This window comes from Oryctolagus cuniculus, chromosome 17, assembly GCF_964237555.1.
Source record: "Oryctolagus cuniculus chromosome 17, mOryCun1.1, whole genome shotgun sequence".
NCBI lineage: Eukaryota > Metazoa > Chordata > Mammalia > Lagomorpha > Leporidae > Oryctolagus > Oryctolagus cuniculus.
The window spans coordinates 63,717,663-63,726,365 of record NC_091448.1 but is presented as its reverse complement, the minus strand read 5'-3'; the positions used below and the strand labels follow the sequence as shown (position 1 = coordinate 63,726,365).

Here is an 8,703-nt window from a genome sequence, read left to right as displayed (position 1 = left end):
ATCATTTGAAATGAAATTGGTTCTCTAATTAATTCATTATTTTGAACTGATTCAGAATTACACTTTCTGTCATACTAAAGGAAATTTATTTGTTGCTTGTTGCTTGATAGTCCATGAAAGCCATGATAGAACCGTCAGAAAACAGCACGACACTGGATTCCCACTTGAAAACACTCTTGGTGGTAGAGGACTCTTACTTCCACTGATTACAATTTGACCCTCACTTTTCACCTGCAACTCATCTGTTGGTGGCTCCATCTCTAGAATCTCCTTCTCTCACCTGTCCCACGCGCAGTCACCAGTGGGACTTGCCCTAAGTGACTCTCCGAGGCCAACATCACTAGGTGCTTACAGAAGAGGCAGATTCTCAGCCCTGTTCTAGACCGACTCAGGCAGTTACTGTGGGGGTAGGGTTCAGAGCCCCAGGTAACTGTGGTGCAAGCTCAAGTCTGTTTTAGAGCACTGCTGTGAGAGCATGGTTCCCCGTGGTGACTCTTGCTCAGCATTCAAAGGCCTGGAAGACCTGGCTTCACCCTCCAGCTTTCCCTGCATCTCTGTGCCTCAGAAGCTTCCATGTTTTCCCTTTCTCCCACGATATTCTCTCCAAGACGTCTGATGATGCCCACTGCCCCCTTGGAAGTCCTGTTCAACTGGCATTGCTCCCTGGTTCCATCGTCCCTGACCCAGCCCAAAGTCTTCTCCCTCGTCTGGACTCTATATCCATTTCTTTTGATATCGTTACTTGTGCCTTCCATTTCCCCAGAGCATAAACTTCTTGAAAGCATGGATTTGGCCTTGCTCATCTACATTGCCCACTATGTTTAAAACTGACTCATGGAAATAGACTCAGGTGTTTATTAAATGAAGGAATGGTTGAGTAGGTAGAAGAAGGAAAAGTGAATTTTTAAAAAGCAGTGTGGTTTTATTATTCCCTGGTCCCTCTGCAGCACTCTGTCAGCTACATAGTGCTTATTGGGTATTGGTTTGAGCTTGTGTATTTGTTTCCCCTGCAAGATTGTGAGCTCTTGGGAAGGTGGGATCCTGTCTTACTCATTTATGTGTCTCCAGTACTAGGCAAAGTGTTTGGCTTTCTCTTTCAGCTTTAGACAATTGATTGGCATTTTGAAAATGAAGTGAATACATACACTAGCATAAACTAATTAGGCTACAAAGGATTTTCCAGCAGAAACAATGAAGGGCCTATTCTACCAGCAGTAGTCTCATTTGTTTTTCTCCAAACCATGTTTGCAAGGTTCCGGAGCCCAGATGGGAAAGGTGCTCAAGAGGAACCATGCAGATGTGTGTCGCTCCCCCTCTTCGTGGAGGAACGACACAAGACCCTGCGCTGTTCTTTCGTCTGCTCGGCCCTCCCCGGGTTTGCTGCTGGTTCTTCCCGGGTTGGCTACTATCCCTTCCACCTCCGTGGAAGGGCAGTTCCCCCTGGCCGCATTCCCCACTTCCGCAGGGGAGCGGCACACCGCCGGCCGGGTCTCTCGGGGGCTGCACGGGTGTTCCTTCAGCTAGATGTTCCCCATAGATGTTCCCCGTGCATGCCGTCTCTCTCCTCCTTTATAGTCCTCCTCCGCCAATCCCAACTCGGCTGAGTACGCTGCTCTCCAATCAGGAGCAAGTCCTACAGTTAATTGGTTGAACTGGAGGCAGCTGTGCGGAAGCTGTTTACTTCTCTCCCAGCGCCATATTGTGGGAGAGCAGATGCATAGAATAAGTCCTAATTCGAGTAACTTAGTCCAGTCCGGATTGCTCCCCACAGATCCCCCTTTTTATTTTTTAGCGTTGATACGCGCCTGTCTTCGGTGTCCCGCGGAACACACTCTGCTCTACTTGCTAGAGTTGCCACAGGCTCTTACAAGTCCTATCAATCAGGAAAACCGAATCCGGGTCCTCTCTTCGCCATTGTGAGGAGGTTTTTAGGCGCTGATGCATGCCTGTGTTCGGTGCCCTGCAGCGCATGCTCTGCTCTGCCCGCAGGGGCTTACAAAACCTATCAGGCAAACCGAATCCAAGCCTTCTCATTGCCTTATTGTGGGGGAGACTTATTAGTGTTGGTTCGTGCCTATCTTCGGTGACCTGCAGCTCATACTCTGGTCGAGCTTTGCTGGCGCTTACCGCCTTAAATCAGGCAGACCGAATCCAAGCCTTCTAATTGGCATGTTGAGGGGAGGCCTTATTTTTCTCTATTTCTCTATCTCCGGGCATTCCTACCTCTCCCATTTCACTTCTATCTTCCAGCATTCCCATTTCTCTTTTACTTCACTTCCAAACTTCTGTTTCTCTTATCCCCGCGGCTTTCCGGCACCTCGCCCCGCCGGCGGGTTCCCGGCTCTGCGCCGCTTCAGCCCGCGCGCCTCTCTCATCTGCGCAGCTTCCCGGCTTTGCGCGGCTCGGCTTCGCGGTCTCCACGCTTAACCCTTTCGCGTCTGAACCACGGCCTACGCCAGCGTTCCCTATCTATTCACGCCCCGTGCTCTCTCTGCACGCGGCGGCTTCCGCGAGTAACACAGCGTAGCTTGCGTCTCCGCCACTAGGATTCAATCTAAGTTCCCCGGGCTAGCCTGGCGAATTCAACCCAGCGTACGTCTCCGCCCCACGATCTGGCTTCCCGTCCTTTGCTCCCCGGGCTAATCAGACGGATCCCAATCTGGCTTGCGTCTCAGCTTCTGGTTTCAACTTTTCGCCCCCTATTCCCGGGCTAACTTGAGAACCCCAAAGTGGCTTTCGTTTCCGCCTCGGCCTGCCCCCCGCGGCTTCAATTTCCCTAACATTTTTCTCTACCCGGTATGTTTCCCCAAACTTTCCTCCAACGATATTCCTCCCTCATTTCTCCTGGCCTCTCCCCACAGTCCGCGTCCGAGTCTGTTTGTTCTAGCTTTCACTTTCGCTTTCGACCTTAGAGATTTCTCCCAGCTTCCCCCCGTAGTCCGTATCCGAGTCTATGCCTAGGCTTTCAATAGCTTCTTCCGGCTCCTTTTTCGTCCGGCTTTTCCCTAGGCTGTTTGCTAATCTCTCTCTCCGGTAATTTCCCAGTTCTTCCCGTTTCTTCCCTCCTAAGTTTGCTATCCGTTCTAGGTTTCCTATCCAAGCTAGGTTTCCTATCCGAGTCACGGCACCATTATGTCGCTCCCCCTCTTCGTGGAGGAACGACACAAGACCCTGCGCTGTTCTTTCGTCTGCTCGGCCCTCCCCGGGTTTGCTGCTGGTTCTTCCCGGGTTGGCTACTATCCCTTCCACCTCCGTGGAAGGGCAGTTCCCCCTGGCCGCATTCCCCACTTCCGCAGGGGAGCGGCACACCGCCGGCCGGGTCTCTCGGGGGCTGCACGGGTGTTCCTTCAGCTAGATGTTCCCCATAGATGTTCCCCGTGCATGCCGTCTCTCTCCTCCTTTATAGTCCTCCTCCGCCAATCCCAACTCGGCTGAGTACGCTGCTCTCCAATCAGGAGCAAGTCCTACAGTTAATTGGTTGAACTGGAGGCAGCTGTGCGGAAGCTGTTTACTTCTCTCCCAGCGCCATATTGTGGGAGAGCAGATGCATAGAATAAGTCCTAATTCGAGTAACTTAGTCCAGTCCGGATTGCTCCCCACAATGTGGTTGTCCCCATATGGCCTAGAAGTTCTGATCATCATTCAAAGGAGTGTTGTGAGTATCACATGCTATGTTCCTTAAGCCTTGTACTTTTGAGACAAGAATCTATTTGCTGAAGAGGCCCAGTAATTAGCCTAATAAGGATTAATGATGTACACTTCCCAATACTATGTAGCTATTGTTTTAATTATCTATTTCCAACATGGGTATAATAGTTCCTTAATGGAAATCATTAATGCCAAATCTGTTCTCTTGGTAGCTTAGTATTCTTGATAATATTGTTTATATAATTTACCTGTTTAGCAAGTCACTTAATGGCTAAAGGTTAACTTATTCAAGATTAGATCATCTAACAACTTTCAGTTGATGGCATTCAAATTAATGTTGTTGGTTTATGTTTTCTTCCCTTTGTTGTATTAAACCAACTTGTTCAAACCTTGTTTGTAAAGGCCAGATGATAAATGTTTGAGACTTGGTCGGCCACATATTGTCTCTGTTGTATTTTCTTGTTTCTTTGTTTCTCTTTACAGTCCTTTATAAATATAAAACTCATTCTTAACTTAGGACCTGTATGAAGACAGACCTTGGATCCAATTTCATCCATTGCTTGTAAATTAAATACAAATATAATCCGCGGCTCACTAGGCTAATCCTCCGCCTTGCGGCGCCGGCACACCGGGTTCTAGTCCTGGCCTGGGCGCCGGATTCTGTCCTGGTTGCCCCTCCTCCAGGCCATCTCTGCTGTGGCCAGGGAGTGCAGTGGAGGATGGCCCAGGTACTTGAGCCCTGCACCCCATGGGAGACCAGGAGAAGCACCTGGCTCCTGCCATCGGATCAGCGCGGTGCTCCTGCCGCAGCGCACTGGCCGCGGCGGCCATTGGAGGGTGAACCAATGGCAAAGGAAGACCTTGCTCTCTGTCTCTCTCTCTCTCTCTCACTGTCCACTCTGCCTGTCAAAAAAAAAAAAACCACAAAGCACATAGTAGGTATTCCATGTTAGAGATATGAGACCCTACAGTGTAGACTTCCAGAAGAAACCTTGGAGATTATCCAGCTGGGACCCATATTTGTTTTCTAGATAATGTAACTAAAATCTCATAAATAAGTATGATTAACTGACTTACAAGTGTTGGAGGGACAGCAGGCCTTCAAATGAGTCCTTATGTAATTCAGTCAAGTCATTTTCACTGAGGATTCTGGAAAATGAAAGAGGTACTTCTGAATCAAAATGACAACTGCAGCTGTTTGCTTCATAGGACTAACTCTGTATGTAGAGGAAACTTTGGTAATGGTGCTGTTTAAATACCCAGATTCTAATTTACTTCTAGGGTGGCAATGTCTGTTGTATTTTAATTTAAACCATTTTTCCCACTCTCCCTTTTTTGTCCATCTCTATACACCTATCCGTCCTTCCCACCAAATCATAAATGTAATGTCTGCTCTGTAGGTCACAATGTCCCTGTTAGAACCTAACACTGGGAGGCACCAAGATTGGCAGAACTGCCATTTCCTTCTGTTTTTTCCCCAAGCCCTACTACCGAAGCCCCATGTTTGAGGTATGCCGGGGCTACAAGTTAAGGTTGACCAGGGAGGCAGTAATGATGGCTGAGTATTTAAATCCCTGCCATCTATGTAGGAGAACAAGACTGAGTTTGAGGTTCCTGAGTTTGACTGACCCAGTCTCACCACTACAGGCATCTGGGGAGTGAACAGTGTATGATAGCATGCTGCCTTTGCCTCTCAAATAAGAAAAATTAAATTTTCTTCCCCTTCCCTTTATCCCTTAGCCTTTCCAACTCCCGTCTTCACTCTTCAGAGGAAACTAGTGTTATTTACTTTTGTGTCAGATGACTCTGATTTTTCCTTTTTCCAAAGATTTATTTATTTATTTGAAAGTCAGAGTTACACACAGAGAGAAGGAGAGGGGAGAAGGGAGAGGGGAGAGGGGAGAGGAAGGTCTTCCATCCGCTGGTTCACTCCCCAATTGGCCACAAAGGCTGGAGCTGTGCTAATGAGGAGCCAGGAGCTTCCTCCAGGTCTTCCCATGTGGGTGCAGGGGCCCAAGGACTTGGGCCATCTTCCACTGCTTTCCCAGGCCATAGCAAAGAGCTGGATCGGAAGTGGAGCAGCTGAGACTCGAACCAGCACCCATATGGGATGCTGGCACTGTGGGTGGTGGCTTTACCTACTATGCCACAGTGCCAGCCCTGACTTTGATTTTTCTTACAAGTTTGGGACATCTTTAAATGAAGCATAACCAAAATATATACAAACTGTGTGTATTGTATTTAAGAAACATCATAAATTAAAAGTCACAACTGCCTGATTCTAGCATTTTCCCATCAGAAATGAGATAGTAGGCTAAGGGGAAACTTTTATCTTTTTTAAAAAAGATTTTATTTATTTGTTTCAGAGTTATAATTACAGATGGAGAGAAGGAGAGACAGAAAGGTCTTCTCTCCACTGGTTCACTCCCCAAATGGCTGCAATGGCTGTAGCTGGGCCAATTGGAAGCCAGGAGCCAGGATCCATGAGCCTCTTTGGGGTCTCCTACATGGGTGCACAGACCTAAGTGCTTGGGCCATCCTCTACTGCATTCTCAGGCCATAGCAGAGAGTTGGATTTAAAGTGGAGCAGCTGGGACTAGAACTGGTGCCCGTACAGGATACCAGCGCCACAAGTAGCAGCTTAGCCCACTGCACTACTGCAGCACTGCACAGGCCCTGGGAAAATTTATCTTAAAGTGATCATAACCCTTCTCCTTTGTCTGTTATATGTCTTGTTTGTATTCAGAAATAATTTATGATGTCTGTACAAGTTGTCCCAGTGATATAACACGCAAACTGTCGTGAAAAATGTCAATTAATTCCTTTTTTTTATTATGTTACACTCAGCACTTCAAAATTTCTAGTTCACTGGCCTAGGTGACATGATAGATTTTTATTTTTAGTTAATTACTTTGAATGTTAAGTATTTTCCCCCAAAATTGGGAGTCTAAACTGATTCCTTTCAAAAATCAGTAAGGAAAAGATAATTCAACAAATGGACAGTGGACAAAACCTCAACGAAACATAGATGTTCAATAAGTATATAAAGACATTTAAATTTATGAGTAATCAGAGAAATCCAGATTCAGCTGGGCACCCTTTTATTTGCCAGTCACATTAGCAAAAAGACAAAGAGCATCCCGAGGTGAAAAGGTGAAGGGAAGAGTCAGTGTTGGGGCATAGCAGGCTAAGCCGTCACTTGAGAAGCGTAAATTCCATATTGGAGAGCCTGGTTAAAGTCTTGGGCCCTCTGCTTCTGAGCCAGATGCCTGCTAGTGCACCTAGGAGGCAGCAGATGATGGCCCAAGTGCTTGATTCCTCGTCATCCCTGTGGGAGACCCAGAATCAAGTATTAGATCTTAGCTTTGGCCTGGCCCAGCCATGGCTGTTTTGGGCATTTGGGGAATAAAGCAGTGGATGGAAGATTCTCTCTTTCTCTCACTCTCTCATTTGCTCTCGCTCCATCTCCCCCTCCCCCCACTCCCATAGTTCAAGTAAACAAATACATCTTTTTAAAAAGGATGAAGGGAAATGAATGTTCTTATATTCTGTTAGCTGGAGTGTAAGTAAGTGTGCACAGCTTTTCTGAGGGCAATTAAAATTTCCTATTTCCGTAGTCTTCATCCATTTTCATTCTTTTTTTTTTGAGATTTATTTATTTATTTGAAAGTCAAGTTACACACAGAGAGAAGGAGAGGCAGAGAGAGAGAGAGAGAGAGGCAGAGAGAGAGAGAGAGGTCTTCAATCCACTGGCTCACTCCCCAGTTGGCCACAATGGCCAGAGCTGTGCTGATCCGAAGCCAGGAGCCAGGAGCCAGGAGCTTCTTCAAGGTCTCCCACATGGGTGCGGGGTCCCAAGCACTTGGGCCATCTTCCACTGCTTTCCCAGGCCATATCAGAGATCTGGATCAGAAGTGGAGCAGCCAGGACTCAAACCAGCGCCCATATGGGATGCTGGCATGGCTGGTGGAGGCTTTTCCCACTATGCCACAATGCTAGCTGCCCCATTTTCTTTCTAGACTTCTATTTTGCAAAATGCTTGTCCATGTTCACAAGTGTGCACAAGGATTTTCCTTGCAGCAATACATGAGAAGTGGACATAATCGAAAATCCATCAATAGAGGGATTATTAAGTAAACTGTGAAATGGCCATCCATACTATAGAATATCATGCAGGAGTTAAATGAATAGGGTAACTGACTGAGTACTAGGAGGGAAAGAAATCCAGAAGAAACCATGAAGTGAAAGAACCAAGTTGCAGGATGTTACTATTTAGGTTAAAAAAAGAAAGAAACCACACAACACAACTATTATGCTCTATGTAAATATGTTTGTAGGTAATTTTTTGGAAGGATATATGCCAAACTCAGAGCAGTAATTATTACCTCATAGGTAGGGAGTTAGGACACAATGAAGGTCTTCACTATCCCTATCACTTTTTATCTACTAAGAATGTAATGGTATTACTGATAAAATGCAAATAAATAGAAGTAGTTTCTTATTTCAAATTCTGTGCCTTGTTAAAACAACCATAGAATTATAATCAACAGATGTTGATTGTGACATGGAGAGGGAATACTTTTTCTGACATACTGACCTCAAAATAGTAGAACAAGAAAGCTCTTACAATGCAGTTAGTTTTGTGTATTCATGTTTGGGAGCGTGTACTCACAGTGTCTCAGCCCAGCGGTATGCTTTCCATACATTTTCATCAATGAAAGAAATCGAGTTTCCTTGGAAATTTCTGTAAAGGAACACAGTTCACATCCTTGAATGGGTTGGAAAAGAATGAACAGAATGAGGAAAAAAATCATGGCACCCTCATGGGGGAGTATTGAAATACAGAAATATTATCAGCTTTCTAATAAATACCAGTGCTTTTATGTTCCATAGCTCTCTGCTTCCCAGTTTGCTCACTCAATAAATAATGAGGGGCCACTGACATAAACAATGAAGCATCCTCTCAGAAGCTTAACTTCGTCTCTGTCCAGTCTCTTTGACAGTAAAGACAGTCAATCACTTTGAATATTAAGTATTTTCACCAAAATAACTCAG

The 8,703-nt window shown here is 46.0% G+C and overlaps 1 protein-coding gene across 1 annotated transcript in view; it reads right to left on the bottom strand.

Moving 5' to 3' along the window:
* The window catches only part of LOC138846270 (zinc finger protein 585A-like), a 216,848-nt gene that overhangs the window by 90,203 nt on the left and 117,942 nt on the right, over window positions 1-8,703 (bottom strand).